The sequence below is a fragment of the Lepisma saccharinum genome, chromosome 9 (genome assembly GCF_977018435.1).
Source record: "Lepisma saccharinum chromosome 9, izLepSacc3.1, whole genome shotgun sequence".
Classification (NCBI taxonomy): Eukaryota; Metazoa; Arthropoda; class Insecta; order Zygentoma; family Lepismatidae; genus Lepisma; species Lepisma saccharinum.
This window is the reverse complement of record NC_139237.1, coordinates 92318638-92336960: the sequence shown is the minus strand read 5'-3', so window position 1 is coordinate 92336960 and position 18323 is coordinate 92318638. Positions and strand designations below refer to the sequence as shown.

Here is an 18323-nt window from a genome sequence, read left to right as displayed (position 1 = left end):
TTCCGAAATCTGAAAAATTACATCAGTTTAGAATTCCTTGTAGAGCATTGAAGAGAATTTTCGTGTAGTTTGCTTTCACTGTTATCTTGATATTCTCAATAGTTTAATAGACTTACGTAATCACGAAACTATTGAGAATATCCAGATAACAGTGAAAGCAAACTACACGAAAATTCACTTCAATGCTCTACAAGGAATTCTAAACTGATGTACTTTTTCAGATTTCGGAATATCACAGCGGTTTCTCGAATGGAGAGAAAATTTGAAAAAAATCGCCCTGACGGCTGCCGAAGGTCCAGTGTTTACAAACCACTTTTGATGGGGAAATCATCAAGCGATTAGACGGGATTAAATGTGTACACTTTTTTTTTTGGTGGGGAAATGGCAGAGGCGAATAAAGAGATGGTTGAGAAGAGACCAATTTTGCGAGAAAAATTGAACAAGGGCAGACGATGTTGCTCGCGGCAGGCGACGGCGCTTGAAGCTCTATTAAGACTGACGTCTTCGGTTGACCTTAATTTCTTTCTGGGCCTTCAAAGAAGGGTTTGCAGCCTCTGTGCATGGTGTGCAACTTGGACAGAACAGACTGCGAGAAGCTGCAGATGGTGTACTTGTATTTGCCTCTATACGTCAACTTTCTTCTCTCTTCTTCCTATCGTGTGTACATGATGTTTGTAAGAACATGATGTCTTAGGCGCATAGACAATGACAGTGCGAGCGGTTCCAGTTTCAATCCGGTGCGAGTTCTAAAATTTCGCTCTTGACCGTGGCCGCCCGCAGAATTTTATCTCAGAAACTTTTATTATTGTTATTGTTATTTTTTTACAAATTGAAAATACGTTGACTAGTTCAAACTTGAGCCCACTGTTTAAATAGAGACTGCATTCGCCTTGCTTCCTTTCCATAAACATCCATCACTTTGTTGATGAACAGTCCCGATTCTCACACCCTATAGTTACGACACTCAACATGATTTTTTAATGTCTGGTGAAAACGTTATGTAATTATTTTGTTGGACATGGCAGTTAATTGCTGTAACTTACAGCCTCTAAATTACATAAAACAATATTCTTTGTAATGAAATATCCACACAATTTCACCATCGAAATACATGAACTTTTCCCACACATCTTAAGATGCCCATCCCCTCTGTGGCGCCCTACCTCTTGGCCCAGCGTCGTGAGTTTACAGTTGGGTAGATACTTCAAAAAGGAAAAAGTACAAGCTCCGGTCTCCAAAGCCAGATAACAGCGACGCTGGGACTTTAATGGGCTAATCACGTGGCACTCGGTTAAAAGCTGATTCACAGGGCTTGGTTTTGTATTTTCATGGATAGACAAACAGAATGAACCTAGTCGCAAGTCAATTTCAGAACTTTTTAATTCATTCAAGTTAGAAACAAGAATGATACTCCTCTTCTAATTACGGCAAGTTAATTGGATTTTTTACGCAATATCAATTTGGGTATCCACAATCAGGCACGTATCTAGAAATATGTTTCGGGGAGGGGGGGGCGAACCAAGTGTCTCAGGAATGATAATAATGTTTAAATTAAAATAATTATATTAAATGAAATTACTACTAATTACAAAACATAAATTAATATTATATTATTATTGCACGATTAGGTAAAAAGACTGTAGCTATAAAAATAGAGATATAGGCTAACCACGTATATTCATTACGTAGCTTACCTTTAGTTAAGATCGGAATAATATACATAAAATCAAGTGTTCTGGCAATGAAATTAATGTCAAATAGATGAATAATTGAATATTTATCGTATAAAAAAAATGATGTCACATGTAGTTGGAGAAAATGTAAGTTTCTGTGATCAAAAAAAAGTTCAGAGGAAACTAATAACCATCGATTATGCAACAAATGCTAATATTGTCAGTACCTAATTTTAGTACTTTCGGGGGGTCCGGACGCATGGACCCCTCCTAAGTACGTCCTTCCTGTCCCTCAAAACCGTATGATCCCAATATAATCCTTGTCTTCCAATAAGTTAAGGAGGAAATTATACAACAAAGGCTAAACGAATATATTTTTCATTATTTAATTTTAGAACTTAATAAATCTTTCGGGTGTATGTGTGTTTGTGTGTGTGTGTGTGTGTGTTTTTTGGGGGTGGTCCGGACCACCTAAATACGTTCTTCCTGTCCTTCAAAGCCCTATGATCCCAATATAATACTTGTCTTACAATAAGTTCAGAGGAAATTATACAACAACGGCTAAACGAATATATTTTTCATTATTTAATTTTAGAACTTGATAAATCTTTCGGGGGGGTCCGAATACCCTGGACCCCCCCTAAATACGTCCTTGTCTAGAATGTCTTAACGTTAACATAGTTCAAGTGGATTTACCCTTTTTCACGTGATCAGAATTTACACATCGGTTATTTTCAATGGAAATGACGTCCCGCTTTGCGAGTTTGAGATGCGTTCGATATACCATTGCCTCATGCGAAGAAGGACCTAAGATTTATTTCCTTATCGCCTCATCTAGAAACACCTCACAGGTCGGTCGCTTCATGCACGACTTGATTGGCCGTTTCCCTCGAATTACCCTGAACCCCGAGAAATCGTTAGCGAGTAAACGCAAGAATCCAGGATTATGTACGAATATACTCACCTTTCCGTTGGATGTGACCCAGTTTGGTACAAGATTTAAATTGAAGCGATGATGATAACGATAATGATGTAATTTTGACGTTGATTAATTTACGCAAGTTGCAGTGCTTGCGTAATTAAATAATGGGATTGTGTGGGAATAATTGATTTCAAACCTCCGTTAACCTATTCCAAGTAAGAATAAAGGGGGGCTCTGAAAAAATCCCATCTCCACCCGCAATACTTTCTCGCGCTTATAGTCCCGGTACCTTTAAAATAAACATCTAAGATAAACATGTTTCTTACATCTAAGTAAGAAACTACACTCTTGTAGGCAACTACAGCTGTATTGATTGATTGATTTTGTTTATTTGACTTCGCTTTTCTTCCAGTTTGGCTAACCGCGAAGATGAGGATGATTGATGAAATTGATGAAGGGACACTCACAAAGAACACTCATGCCTAAGCCGGGATTACAAACCGGGACCCCTGGCGTCTGTGCTAAGCACTTCGCCACGGACGTGTTTAACTTTTTCTTGACAAGCAGTTCCTCTCCATAATACTGTACTTGTTCTTATTGCCGTGCCGAAGTGGTTATCACAGCGCGCTACGACGCCAGTGATACTGGGTTCGAATCCAGGCATGGCCCTTCATCAATTTCATCATATCTTCACTCGTTTTTATCTTCGCGATTAGCCACACGTGACAGCAAAGCGATGTAAAATAAACCAAATCAATCAATCATAATTAATTCAATGTATCAACTGCAAGCACAATGTTATTTTAAACCAACCCTCGTGTATTTGTTTATGTGAACTTAGTTCTCACAGCTGACGGAGCATAATTTCGTTTTTCTAAAGGGTTTATGTCCCTTGTATTAGGAAAAGGGTGCAAATGGCCTCAGTGCTGACGTACCTATTCTGATTTTTAATCTAATGTAGCTCTTCCCCAAAAATAGTAGTTGTTCGATTATGGGAGAGGCTCCGTTCTTCATAAACAAGGTGTTTTGGTGGATGATTCCTCATTCAGGCTACTGACGCAATAGTAGTGGACTCCTCTTTTCCCATTTCGGGGTTTCCACCCTGTTACTTCATCGATTCTATAGTCGCCGTTGCGTGCCTGCGAAAGGGTGAGCACAGACACGCACGACAGTCTTTCATGAATCTGTCGGTTAGCCGGGGCCGTTGGCGGGTTGATTGGAGGGGATGACAGGGCCCGTCACCAGATGTTTGAGACTAGCTAAAAACGTTTGCCGAAGTTTGTCTTTGGGTCCATTTTATGCTGAAATAGGATAATCGGATCGTCCAAGAGAGGGAGGGGATTTAAGTCAACCCAAAATATAATTTCATTTCAGTCACAATAATATATCGGCCATTGAGAATGCAAATGTTCTATCTCCAAATTGTAAACAAATCGAGATATTTTGGATATGGTCTATTTAGGACGTAATTATTTCATCTCTGCAATCGCCTGATGCTTACATACAACCAATATTGATATATTGTGAGTCCATGTGCAGAATTTGGAAACAGCTACGGGAGTCAATGAAACCTTACTACAATTTCCTGAACCAACCACAAGCGCCATCCGAGTATGAGACAAACCACTTGCATTCTAACCTCAGTCACTTCTGGTAGTTGCTTAACAATAGTAGTGGTCTTCGGTTCTTACTTTTGTTGTTGACAGACAAAAAATTGGAATAGTAGTGGAATTAAAGTAGTTGCTTGATTTCCCAAAATATGAATTATTTATTTTACTTTGCTACCATATGACAAATTTATAATGAAATTATTTCATCTCCATCTCGTTTCCAGAATGCTGTTATATCTGTTGATAGAGCATTGGCACTCTCAAATCAAAGCTGCGTGCAATTGAAATTTCAATTATTCATTACAGCATAAATACCTAACCAAACAACTACTTCTTTTTAGAGAGGCTTCAATATATCAGCCTTTGCAATGGCACAAACTTTCAGCACAATCGTGGAAAAGGTACAATAAATATATCATGTCAAACTTTAAATGGCTCTCCTGGAAGAATGAGAAATTGGACATAGAACATTTACATTCTCTGTTGGAGATTTATCTATAAAAGTAACCATGTTTATTCTTTCTTTATATATTTTATATTGCATATAGCTTCAATTGTTTATTTGTGTATTTCACTCCCATTGGCTAATTCAATCTTAGCGCGGTGTCTAGTTGCCGCCATTTTAGCGCGGTAGTTACTTCCAGCCAGTGTGCGTAGAGAGGCCACTCGGGACACAGCCAGAAACCGTCGCGGACAATTATGGATACCGTAAGCCCAACGTGGCTACGTTTCATTAGTGGCGCGTTGTTGTACACCAGCTGCAACTTCGTGTAAACAGTTTTCCCTAGAGAGGAGTGCATGGGAAGTGTAATCAAGTGTTATGTGCATATATCTTATAATACATAGTTATAGTTATCAGTGTGTGTGCCTGTGTTTTCTTTACAACTCCCAAGAGGATCGCGGTGAACTTTGCCCTGTAGCGACACAATCCATACCAGAGAGATGTAAGTGGTACCTACAATTTCACTTACATTTAGATCCTACCGGTTCGGATCATCATTCATTTCTGGTCCTTCACAGCCGGACAGGTTCTACATTCAGTTTTGGTCCTGTACGGTCCGGAACGCAAACATTTTTGGTCCTCCGCAGGCCGCGATCTCCTTTGTATTGAACATGAGGTACGTTATCATCAGTGATTTTAGTGACATTGTGTTGTGCAAACTTTATTTTCAAGTACAGTAACTGCAAGTTATTGCAAGCATTACGTCATTCGTTGTAGCGCGCGAGATATTTTCCACGTGGCTGAAGGACACGCCCGGTACTTCCCCGAACGAGAACGCTCTCGCTGTTCACTTGTCAGTGACGTTTCACACTCCGCTCCCTTCTCCCCTCCTGCTGTGTGAGGAACAGTCGGCGACCAGTGACATGACGTCATACACCGGTGGTGTGTCCCTGAGTTATTTTTAGACTGCAGTTTTCTGTTCCTTCACGGGACTGGCTTTTCGTTCGTTTTCGTGCGGGAGCGAGGAGAAACGTATCGCGGAGAGTTGCACCAAGCAGCCCACGCGTGCAGACGTGACATCACCATGGCGACCGTGCATCAGCTGTTCCAGTACTCGTCAGTGTCAACGACTACCTGCAGTGTTGCAGCCTAACCAGGATTTCAGATGCCCAGATGGTCCAGTGAATGCCAGATCGGTGAGTACAACAGTGTTTGGTTCAATATTTCCTCATTTTTTCCTTTCATTTCAATACGCATTGCTTGTCCCTCCCACCTTGAGGCATGGCAGACTTAGCACATCTTCTAAAGCAACGTGCCGCCTACAGGGGGCAAATAACGAGATTGCAGTCGTACATTAGCAGTGTTGATCCAGAGGCGCCGAACGTTCAACAGATCAAGGTTCGGCTGGAGCAACTGAACACATTATGGCCCAAGATAGAAGAAATTCAGGATTGCATTGAATTTGAAGCCACAGACGATGAACACACGGCAGTTCGAGAGACAATCGAACTTTCATATTTCGATCTCAAGTCGCAGATGCTAACATTAATTGAGGGAAATCATTCAAATACAGACGGCGCGGAAAATGAACACAGGGCTTCGTGCAAGTCTCAAGTCAAGTTGCCATTAATAGAGCTTCCGCATTTCAGTGGAAATTACACTCAGTGGGTATCGTTCAAAGACACATTTTCTTCGCTCATACATGATAATTCGGATATTTCAGATATTCAGAAATTCCAGTATTTACGTGTCGCACTGAAGGGTGAGGCATTGCAAATCATTGAAAGCATACCAATTACAGCATCCAACTACGGTGTAGCGTGGAAACAACTCCAAGAGCGTTTTGACAACAAGCGTCTCATAGCTGCTTCACACGTCAATGATATTTTGCATATAAAAAAAGTGTCGAGAGAAAACGCAGAAGAGTTGCGAGCGTTCACAAACACAGCAATCAGTTCCATCTCAGCGTTACAATTATTAGCAGGCGATAGTTCACTATCAGATATAGTGTTAGTTCAACATCTTACCTCTCAGCTTGATGCCACCACACGAAAGGCTTTTGAATTAGAAGTGAATGATTCTGAATTCACCACTCTTGACAGTTTGTTTCAATTTCTAGAGCACAGAACCAAGGCTTTAGAGAAATTCAAACCAATTTCCAATGAAAGATCAACATTCAAACCACAGTTTAGTGGCAACACCAAACAACAAAGTTACAAATCTGCGCATCCTTCTCCTTCAAGATCGTATGTTTCTACTGTATCTCCTTCATGCCTGTATTGCAAGGATACTATGAAGAATAATAAGCATCCGCTGTTTGCGTGCAGTTCTTTCAAAGCAGCTACTATAGCTCAGAAGTACAAATTTCTTCGAGAAAACCAGATCTGTTTCAATTGTCTTGGACAGTCAGATCACCAGGGATTTAGGTCAGGATGCAAGGCAGGATCTTGCAAGTATTGCGGCGAGAAACATAATTCCCTTCTTCATGAAGATAAGAACAGCAGAGAACGTCAAACACAGAAGCAGCCCAGTAAATCCAGAAGTAAATCGGCAGTAGGCGATGATACTAGTTTTCAGGATAATGATGCCCAGACTAAAGCAACATATTGTTCTGTCAAGAACAGAGAAACTTCGCAAGTTCTCCTAGCCACAGCAGTCATAAAAATCAAGAACGCATACGGCGAGTGGCTCCCATGTCGTGCACTTTTGGATGGAGCGTCGCAGAGTAATATTATGACAGAGCATCTTGCTCAGCAGCTACGCATCAAGAAACAAAAACGCCGAATACCTATCCAAGGGATAAATGAAGCTACAGTGCAAGCCTTTCACACCATGGAGACGCAGATTAAATCCAGCATAAGTGGATTCACCATGGATATATCTTGTTCCATCTTGCCAAACATCACAGGTTCGATGCCAGCGCAGAGGCTCGAAACTTCCACATGGGGAATTCCGAGTGACATACATTTAGCAGATCCTAGCTTCCATACACCTGGCAACATTGACCTACTTCTGTCTGCAGATGTGTTCTACACGATTCTCAAGCCAGAGAAACTTTCAAGAACAGGAAACTATCCAGCGTTGCAAAACACTGAATTTGGATGGATTGTAGCAGGAAGGATTCCCAATGCACCATCTACGAACGGACCTTCGAAGTCATTCTTTGTTCGCACAGAAGATACAGTCAATTTCCATTTACAGAGATTTTGGGATTTGGAGGAATTCCATGATAAGTTGCCTTCGCCAGAAGAAATCACCTGTGAAAAACATTTCCAGGAAACTACATCTCGTGATCGAGAAGGTCGATACACAGTCAAGCTGCCCTTGAAGAAGGACAGATCCGTTCTTGGGGATTCTCTTCAAACAGCGATTTCACGATTTAACCAATTAGAAAGAAGACTTGATCGGAACATGGAATTGAAAAGAGAGTACACAGAATTCATGGTCGAGTACCAACAACTGAAACACATGCAAGCAATTGGCACATTGGAAGATGTATCCAGAGACAAGGAGAAAAGGTACTACATTCCACATCACTGTGTGATCAAGGAATCAAGCAAAACTACACGTTTAAGAGTGGTTTTTGATGGAAGCTCGCCCACAACTACGGGGGAATCGTTGAACAGTATACAGATGATTGGTCCCACGATACAAGAAGAATTGTTTTCAATCCTGCTCAGATTTCGTAGTCACAAAATAGCACTGACTGCAGACACGGCTAAAATGTATAGGCAAATTAACATGCATTCAGAAGACAGACCACTTCAATGCATCTTATGGAGAGCATCACGTGACGAACCGATCCACGTTTACAGTTTGAACACAGTCACTTATGGATTAACTTCAAGTTCATTCTTGGCCACAAGATGCCTCAAGCAGTTGGCAGAAGATGAATCATCAAATTTCACAGTAGCCACTCATGTCTTGACACATGACTTCTACGTTGACGATTTTCTGGGAGGAAATCATTGCATTGAAGGTGCAATAAAGCTGCGTGAAAGTCTCACAGAATTACTCCGGAAGGGAGGATTCAATCTACGTAAATGGTGCTCCAATAGCAAGGCAGTGTTACAATCTATTCCAGAAGAATTGAAGGCAGTACAGGACCTAGTGCAATTCGACACAGAAGGCACAAAAACATTGGGAATTTCATGGCGCCCATCCACGGACGAATTTCTTATGGACAGCAAGGTCGCCACAACAGTGGATGTAGGCTCGTTGAAGATCTTCTCAAAGCGCCAAGTTGCCAGCATAATTGCACAAGTGTTCGATCCAATCGGACTAATATCGCCAGTGGTGATAACATACAAGTCGTTCCTGCAGCAGTTATGGCTCCACAATGTAGGATGGGATGATCCGCTTCCTATAGATTTGCAGAAAACATGGCGTCGTCTTCATTCGCAGCTCACATGTATTAACGAAGTAAAAGTACCACGGTTCGTTTTGGCTCCAGGAGACATACGTAAAGTTCAAATTCACGGTTTCTCTGATGCATCAGAGAGAAACTATGGCAGCGTTATCTTCGTAAGATCAATTGATTCAGAGGGTCACATAAGTGTGAACTTATTGTGTTCAAAGTCCAAGGTGGCTCCGGTGAAGAGAACCACTCTTCCACGTTTGGAATTATGTGCGGTAGTTCTACTAGCCAAACTGGTACACAAAGCATTGTCCATACTGCGTCTATGTATAGACACCATTCACCTATGGACCGACTCAAAAATTGTCCTAGCTTGGCTGGCGTCACCAGCCAGTAAATGGAAACCTTTTGTTGCCAACCGAGTGGCAATTGTACAGGAACTCACACAGGTCAGTGATTGGAAGCACGTTCCGTCAAAAGACAATCCTGCAGATCTGATCTCACGAGGAGTCGATGCAAAAACTATCAGATCACTTCAGCTTTGGTGGCACGGACCCACCTGGCTCCAAGAAGAGGAGACACAGTGGCCATCATCCAGTTTAGCATTCCGTCCAGACGACAACACTATTCCAGAGCAGCGTAAGGTAGCAGCTACCGCATTGGTCACTCATGTAACAACTGAAGAAGAAATCATATCTAGATATTCAAGTTTATCCAAGCTACTGAGAGTAGTGTCACTCTGCAAAAGGTTCATCAGCAATTGCAGAAACTCAAGAGAGAAAAGGAGTGAAGACTTTACCACCTTTGAAATTCAAGGCGCCACACTTGCGTGCATCAAGATAACACAACGTGCATTCTTCTCTCAGGAAATCAAGGATTTGTCTGACAAGCAGCAAGTACACAACAAAAGCATTTTGAGGAACCTTCATCCATTTCTCGACAATGAAAAAGTAATTCGTGTCGGAGGAAGATTGGAAAACAGTGAATTGGAGTTTCAAAGCAAACATCAAATTATTCTTCATCCGAAGAGCCATTTCGCGAAAATTCTGATATCATCAGAACACAAGAGACTTATACATGCTGGTCCACAGCTTCTCATATCATCACTTCGTGAGAAATACTGGATACCTCGCATACGACAGGTGGTCAAACAGATCATTCACCAGTGCAACATATGCTATCGTTTGAAGGCTTCAGCAGCCCAGCAGCTGATGGGGCAGTTACCCTCCAGTAGAGTGAGACCCAGCAAGGCATTCCATCACGTAGGCGTTGATTACGCAGGGCCATACCACATCAAGACCGGAGCCGCAAGAAGCAGATCCACAAGAAAATGCTACATTGCAGTTTTCACTTGTCTTGCCACAAGGGCAATTCATCTAGAGATTGTCTCAGACTTGACATCGCAAGCCTTCATCGCAGCTCTACTACGCTTCACCGCGAGAAGAGGAAAGTGTGCAAGTATTTTTAGCGACAATGCTACCACGTTCCATGGTGCTAAAAATGAATTGCGGGAATTACGTAAACTCTTTCAATCACAAGAGTTCAACAAGGACATCAACAGATTTGCAGCAGAAGAGAATTTCCAATGGAAGTATTCTCCACCACGCAGTCCATCATTTGGCGGGATTTTTGAAAGTGCAGTGAAGTCTATGAAATACCATCTTCGCAGAGTAGCAGGAAACGCCGTGCTAACATACGAAGAACTAGTAACTCTGCTATGCCAAATAGAGGCCTGCCTCAACTCCCGTCCTCTTTCCACACTCCCTGATTCTCATGATGAATTCAGCTACATTACCCCTGGTCATTTTCTTATTGGAGGTCCTCTAACCTCATTTCCTGAACCAAACATTACAGATCTGGCTGCCAACAGATTATCCAGATGGCAGCGCATACAGCAGTTCCAGCAGCGAGTGTGGAGGAAGTGGTCTCAGGACTATCTGCATAGTCTGCAGCAGCGACAGAAATGGACAGCCGTTCAGTCGAATTTGAAGCCTGGCACACCAGTGCTATTGAAGGAGGACAATCTTCCACCACTCTCGTGGAGAGTCGGCGTCGTCCAAGAAGTGTTTCCGGGAAGGGATAACCTAGTGCGCGTAGTCACCGTTCGTACTAGAGACGGAGTCTACAAGAGAGCATTAAGCAAAATTGTGCCTTTACCACATTGGGAAGAAGACGCTCCATGAGCTAAAACATTGACAATGTATCCCCTAGTGTTAGGTTGGATGTGAACATTCCAACGGGGGGGAGTATGTTGGAGATTTATCTATAAAAGTAACCATGTTTATTCTTTCTTTATATATTTTATATTGCATATAGCTTCAATTGTTTATTTGTGTATTTCACTCCCATTGGCTAATTCAATCTTAGCGCGGTGTCTAGTTGCCGCCATTTTAGCGCGGTAGTTACTTCCAGCCAGTGTGCGTAGAGAGGCCACTCGGGACACAGCCAGAAACCGTCGCGGACAATTATGGATACCGTAAGCCCAACGTGGCTACGTTTCATTAGTGGCGCGTTGTTGTACACCAGCTGCAACTTCGTGTAAACAGTTTTCCCTAGAGAGGAGTGCATGGGAAGTGTAATCAAGTGTTATGTGCATATATCTTATAATACATAGTTATAGTTATCAGTGTGTGTGCCTGTGTTTTCTTTACAACTCCCAAGAGGATCGCGGTGAACTTTGCCCTGTAGCGACACAATCCATACCAGAGAGATGTAAGTGGTACCTACAATTTCACTTACATTTAGATCCTACCGGTTCGGATCATCATTCATTTCTGGTCCTTCACAGCCGGACAGGTTCTACATTCAGTTTTGGTCCTGTACGGTCCGGAACGCAAACATTCTCAGTGGACAATATGCTAATTATTGCAAGGGCGTTGTAGCTAGTTGGAGCAATGTTTTTTGAGGGGTCAATACTATAATGGGAGAAATATGCATCTGGTTTGTCCCCTTTGGAATTAATTCTGTGGACGTCCATGATCAGACGACCTGTGCAATGTGCTTCCACACTGTTAAAAGTAATCGCAATATTTTACAATATTCTGCTCTTAAAATTTAACAGTCTGTCTGCTAATTTACAAAAAGGGAACCCCGTCCCTTTTTATTTAAAGATTTGATTGCTTTTTATATACAGGGTGTATCATAAGTAATAGCGCATACTGACACAGTTGAAAGTACACGATAATAGAAGCAAAAAAGTCTCAGTAAACATGGGTCTGCAAACCAGCCGTTTTCGAGATAATTGCGAATGTGTGGTTACAAGCCGCCACTGACTTCATTGTTTGTAAACATCGTCCTAGTTGGTAAAATGCTAATAATACAGTAGGAAAAGTCAATGGAGATCTTATTACTTTTATTGAACATTTAACTTACTTTAACAAACGTTAGTATGTTACATGTTACAATTACTGTACACTCGTACCTGTTAAAGGAGGTGTTCAAAGTGTCGTCCTTGCATGTGGATACAATTCTGTACGCGATTCCGCATTGAGTTTCATTCTTTCGAACACCCCCGGTTCATTTTGGAATTGGTCACAAGCATGTACAATTATCTGTACTGATTGTATCCATCGTGTTTGATTACAACGCCACCTCTCGGAAATGTTCTGTTTTGTAAACAAAGAGCAAACCTCGGAACGCACAAGGAGTAAAGCACTCGGTGTTTACAAAATGCAATCAGTGACGGCTTCTAACCACACATTCGCACACACTATTAGCATTTTACCAACTAGGATGGCGTTTACAAACAATGAAGTCAGTGGCGGCTTGTAACCACACATTCGCAATTATCTCGAAAACGGCTCGTTTCCGGACCCATGTTTACTGAGACTTTTTTGCTTCTATTATCGTGTACTTTAAACTGTGTCAGTTTGCGCTATTACTTATGATGCACCCTGTATATACGTATATATATATTTGGCGTTGCTTTTCTGCCACTTTTCGCTAATCGCGACAATGAGGGTGAGTGATGATATGATGGAAATGATTAAGGGTCATTCACAAAGAGTACCCATGTCCAGGACGGGATTCGAACCCGGGAGCCCTACCGTTGAGTCGCACTGTCCTAAGTGCTAACCACTCCTCTACGGAGGTCGGCAATAAAGAAGGGTTTTGTGTTGATTGCGAGCAGAGCAGGGCGCGTGTGGTAAGGCTGGTCTTGACCTTGCATCTTGTCCCAGTCTGAAGGCACCCTTTTGCCTAGACACAATGAGCCTCGTCTTCCGGCTTTAAAAAACGTTGCACTTTCCGAGTGATTAGCTCAAGAGGAGCTCCTCCGAGACGACAGGCGAAGGGCAGGCCTACAGTGTTGCCAGTTGGCTCTCCGTCGCGTTGTCACAATCCCTTGTCATCACACTTTTCGTATATTTGCGACAAGGGCGGATCAAGATAAATATTTTCACTCGGGCGAGTTGGATTTTTGGTTCCCCCGCTGCTTTCCACCCTGCCCCCCATCTTTCTACCTTGGCCCTCCTATTTTCCACTTTGCTCTAATAAAAAAAATGCCGGGCTCCGTGGTGGAGTGGTTAGCATAGGGCGCTACAACGCCAAAGGTCCTGGGTTCGAAACACGGCCTGGGCATGTGTGTTCTTTGTGACTGTCCCTTCATCAATTTCATCATATCATCCATCACTCATCCAACTAGGAGTGCGCGTAAAATCTCCTGCGTATGGCCTTGAACGGCCGAACAGCACCAGCGAATCACAGACGTGCGGCGTTGCCTAGTTCGCTCAACCACGCTGCCTCTTTTCAGTGTGAGATTTCAACATGGCACCACTGCAGTGCGCTGCTATTGGCTATCGCCATATGCAGGAGATTTGACGCGCACTATTGACGCTTCGGTGCAAAGAGAGTCAAATTGAGTCAAAAAGTGCAGCCATCTAGCATACATCTAGAAGGGGCTTTTGTTTTCGGTCCACTTTATGCACAGAGAGAGGTAAATCAGGTCTGAAGTACAGTGGGACTGTGCAATGTGCATCTACCGGGAATAAATTTAGATAGGTATAGTGCTCGGAGAAGAAAATGTGGAGAGGGGTGATTCCTTGCTCTCCCCTCTTCAGTTCGAACATCTCAGCAATATAAAGTGGTTGACGTGTTGCTATAATCCTGTTGCATGGCATTTGAAAATCAACAAAAGGAAACGTACTGTGAGACCAACAGTTACATACTCTTGTATCATGATTTCAATTGTATATTGTTTTGCACGCTCTTTATTTTCGCATACGTAACGTACATTCTAGAAAACGTAAACCAAACGTGGCGGCATGGGTGTCGGTAGGTACGGTCTGTTGATCCTTCCCCCTCTTCCCAATGGGAATTACATTTGTTTCATTTCAAATTAGAGAACAAACGGAAAGTTTTTTGTTTTGAAATAAAGTTTGGTTAAGTACCAGTGCACTCGTCTTCGTGGTCAGACTAAAATCATACGAAGCCACAGGTCGCAGGTTCGAATCTTCGGCAGGCATGGATGGATGTATAATGTATAAGTATACAACCGTATAAGTTGTATAAGTATACAAACGATATGCAATAAAAATATTGAAGAAATGTGCTAGATATTATCACCCAAATCTCAATCTCACTTCCACGTAGAACACACTGGACTGCATTCAGAGACTAACGAGACTCTGACATCTGGTCACTGCACAGGGTATAATTCTCTATGATTAGTTTGCTTTTGTACACCTTTGGCGTTGAGTGAATGATGATATGATGAAATTGAGGAATGGACACTCACAAACATCCATGCCCAGGCCAGGGTTCGAACCCGGGACCTCTGGCGTCGTAGCGCGATGTGCCAACCACTCCGCCACGGGGGCCGGCATATGAAACTTGTGCTGTCTATGTGTGTTTGTAATTGTCCATCTACTTCATCTTTGTAATTGTCCATCTACTTCATCTTATCACCATTCACCCTCATCTTCGTAATTAGCCAAAAGTGGCAGAAACGCGAAGTGAAAAATCAAATCATTCATTTGTTCACAGTGTCTCTTCGTACCTTTCGTTGAGCCTTTTTCGAATCGAAACCCAAGCAAATGGGCCGAGGTTGTCCGATGCCACGATGCCAGCATTCGCCAATGGGCCTGGTCAAAGCAAACTATTGTAGGTGGCAGCACCCCTGTTGTGTCCCACGCTTTTGATGGGCAATTGTTCTCCCATTTAAATACATGGGAACTATTATGCTGAACGTGCTTCTATTACATTAAATTGCAAGTTTAATTTCATCTTAACCTCAGAAAATATGTCGGAATTAGATAAATCAATAATCAGTGCTGTGAAACTAAGAACTTTAATAAGACGATCGTCAACAACAGAAAATATATCGGAACTCGGAATAGCCTTAAAATTTGCGCAGCACTTGTTTACGTCACTTGCAATTTTCATAATTTAAGTGCTTTATTCTTGTCAATCTGGTAAAGAATAATACATAATAATTCCACGCGACTGTACTTTTATTTTTATAGTTGTTATTAATAACTGACTCCTTTTGTTTTACGTGATATCATACTTTTCCTCATGGCTAGTATATATGATGGCTATTTGATACATATACATTTATCGAGAAGAATAGTTATTACAAAAAATATTTTATATTCTGTTTCATGTCTCGGAACCTCTAGGGCTTTCTTATTTACAGGAATTATAATTTTAAAATTGTTGTAATCCAAACAAAAAGGACGAAAATACGGGGGGGGGGGGATGTGTGCTTAATACAGAGAAAGTATATGTTAATATTAAGTTATCGGAAAGGGCATAGTGTATAATAATAAATATCGTGCGCTTACTCACTTAATACATTTTTCTTTGTAATGTGGTGAGTTTCTCCTATTCCTACTCCCGCCTTTGAGTTGCACATACTCGCAAGTCGCAACAAGAGGAAACATCAAAGCGTAGTGTAAAAATCTTAAATGTTTGTATTATAGACTCATGGCAGCTAGGAACGACCAAAATTACGTCAAGTTCTGTGCTCTTTTTGCATCAACATACTATATTTAGGCCCGCCTGAGTTACCCTGCCGTTGCGCTTTAATATATTAATTCTTAGGTTAAGGAGAATGTAATTTTCGGAAATTATGACTTGCTACATAATCTTTGCTAAACGCATTTCCGTTATCGATTTACTTGAGAAATTCTTACTTTCGTTGAAAATAACGTTGAATAGCCATCCTATCGTTCTCCAATGTAAAGCTGAGGACAACCAGATGAACGAAATTCTTTAGGGACACAACAGGGGATGGCGCCTCTAGCGGAAAAGTTTGGCAGTGAACAGCCCCATATGTGGACCCAGGTGGACGGGTAACTGTCCGTTGGCCTACATCGCGGCGACGGGACCTGAGGTAGATCCATCCACCTTGTGGGTTCCCTTCCAGAGCCCGAGGGAAGACGAGGCAGAAGTCGTTACGCAACTGGGACGCGCGTCGAGGAAGGAGGGTGCGACTTGGCAACGCGGCCGATCGTTTTGAATGCGGTCGGTGAGGTTTCAGCGAGGGAAATTTCTCTCAAGGTGAGACCAGTCCTCCTCGTCGGAGGGAAATTTCAAACGCTTTCTGTAAATTGTAGGGATGGAATGAAAAACGCTTCTCTCCACAGGCCCCTGACGTTGCATTAGAAATTTCCTTCCATAATATTCCTTCATTTTATTGTCGAAAAATACACTGAAATGTAAAGTTCTCCATTCACTCATTCAGAATATCTGATTATATTTATCCATGTAATAATAAGTTTGGGCCTCCTCGATGGCGCAGTGGTATCGTCGTCGCTTTGTAATGAAGGGGCCCCGGGTTCGGTGGAGGCACTTAGTGGTTCGGATCCCACTTTAAACTGTAGGTCCAGTCCCGATTAGCCTTACTGTGCATAACGTGAACTTAAAAAACACCAACGCAATCAATCAATCATAAGGTTATTTCAGTCAAATGTGCATTAAGTTTGGAGGGACGATTGTTCATTTTGACGAAACATTTTTTTGTTAAATATTGAAAATAATTCAACGACATTTGAGCAATTAATTAAGTAGATATATTTCAGGAAATTTGTAATTAATAAAAACATACGTGTTGAGTAAAAATGCTGCTGTGGCTGGTGGCTGTGAATTATGTGAAGAGCTATTAGGGGGAAAAAATGGTGTAATAAGTATGAGTAACTATTGATCTAATTTTCTCTACTATCACATTTTTCCTTCACCTATTTCAAAGCCACTAGCCGCCGATGGTAAAAGGTGAAGTTTTGCGATGAAATAACAATAATAATTTAATGACAATTACTACTCTTTTAAACACGTATGTGCCTACCTGCGTGGCAGAGTGGTTAGCACAGGTGTCCTGGGTTCGATTCCCAGCCTGGGCGTGAGTGGTGTTAGTGCCTTTTCAGCAATTTCATCATGTCATCACTCATCTCATCTTCGAGATTAGCTTAAAGTGGCAGAAAAGCGACACCAAATAACAAAAATCAAATCTATCTATGTTCGAATTCTGTGGAAAGGCATCAATTTTTCACTGTTTTTCAACCATTCCATTGAACCTCATTGTCTCGATTATCTAGATATGTAGAAGAGCGACCTAAAATCTCTCCCCAGGTCATAACACTACGAGTAATTCATTTATCACTTGTTTCATACGAAATGAAGTGGCCTATGGCCTCCCCCATGGCGCAGTGGTAGCGTCATTACCTTGTAATCGAGGTGTCCCGGGTTCGATACCCGGTGGAGACACAAGTGGTTCGGATCCCACTTTAAACTGTAGGTCCAGTCCCGATTAGCCTTACTGTGCATAAAGTGGACTTAAAACACCAACTCAAACCAAACCAAACAATGAAGTGGCCTATGAAATTTCAATTTGGTAAAATACAGTTGTTCTTTTGTCTGAATGCAGCTTTTGTTTTTATGATAGTGAACACTTTCGTTATTAAACATATTGAACTGTATAAATGCAATTTTTGTGTGTGGTGTTTTCATAATTTTAATTTGTGTGTGTTGTAGTGTTTGAAGCCCCTTTTCATTCAGTGTAAGTTCTCTTGTTTTTACCGAAAATTTCTATGTTCGGATGCCGACCTAGTAGATATAAACGGGAGTTCCTTTGTGGCTGTCCCTTCCATAATTTCATCCACTGGCTTACGCAGGATTTTATTTCGGGAGGGGCTGGAATTGTAAAGGTGTATAGTACGTAGCTCCATTTTTTGGAGGATGGTACACAATAAGACATTTCCTACATTTAGAACCTTCTACTCTCCAAAATGGTAATCAGGAGTCATTTTAAAGGGGGTCATTCTGAGTGACTACTTTTATTTGAAAATATTGATTTTCTCAAAATTTCGGAGGACATTTATAG

The 18323-nt window shown here is 41.8% G+C and overlaps 1 protein-coding gene across 8 annotated transcripts in view; it reads left to right on the top strand.

Moving 5' to 3' along the window:
• The window catches only part of LOC145992253 (cytospin-A-like), a 274095-nt gene that overhangs the window by 186840 nt on the left and 68932 nt on the right, over positions 1-18323 (top strand). The gene's annotated exons all lie outside the window — the stretch shown is intronic.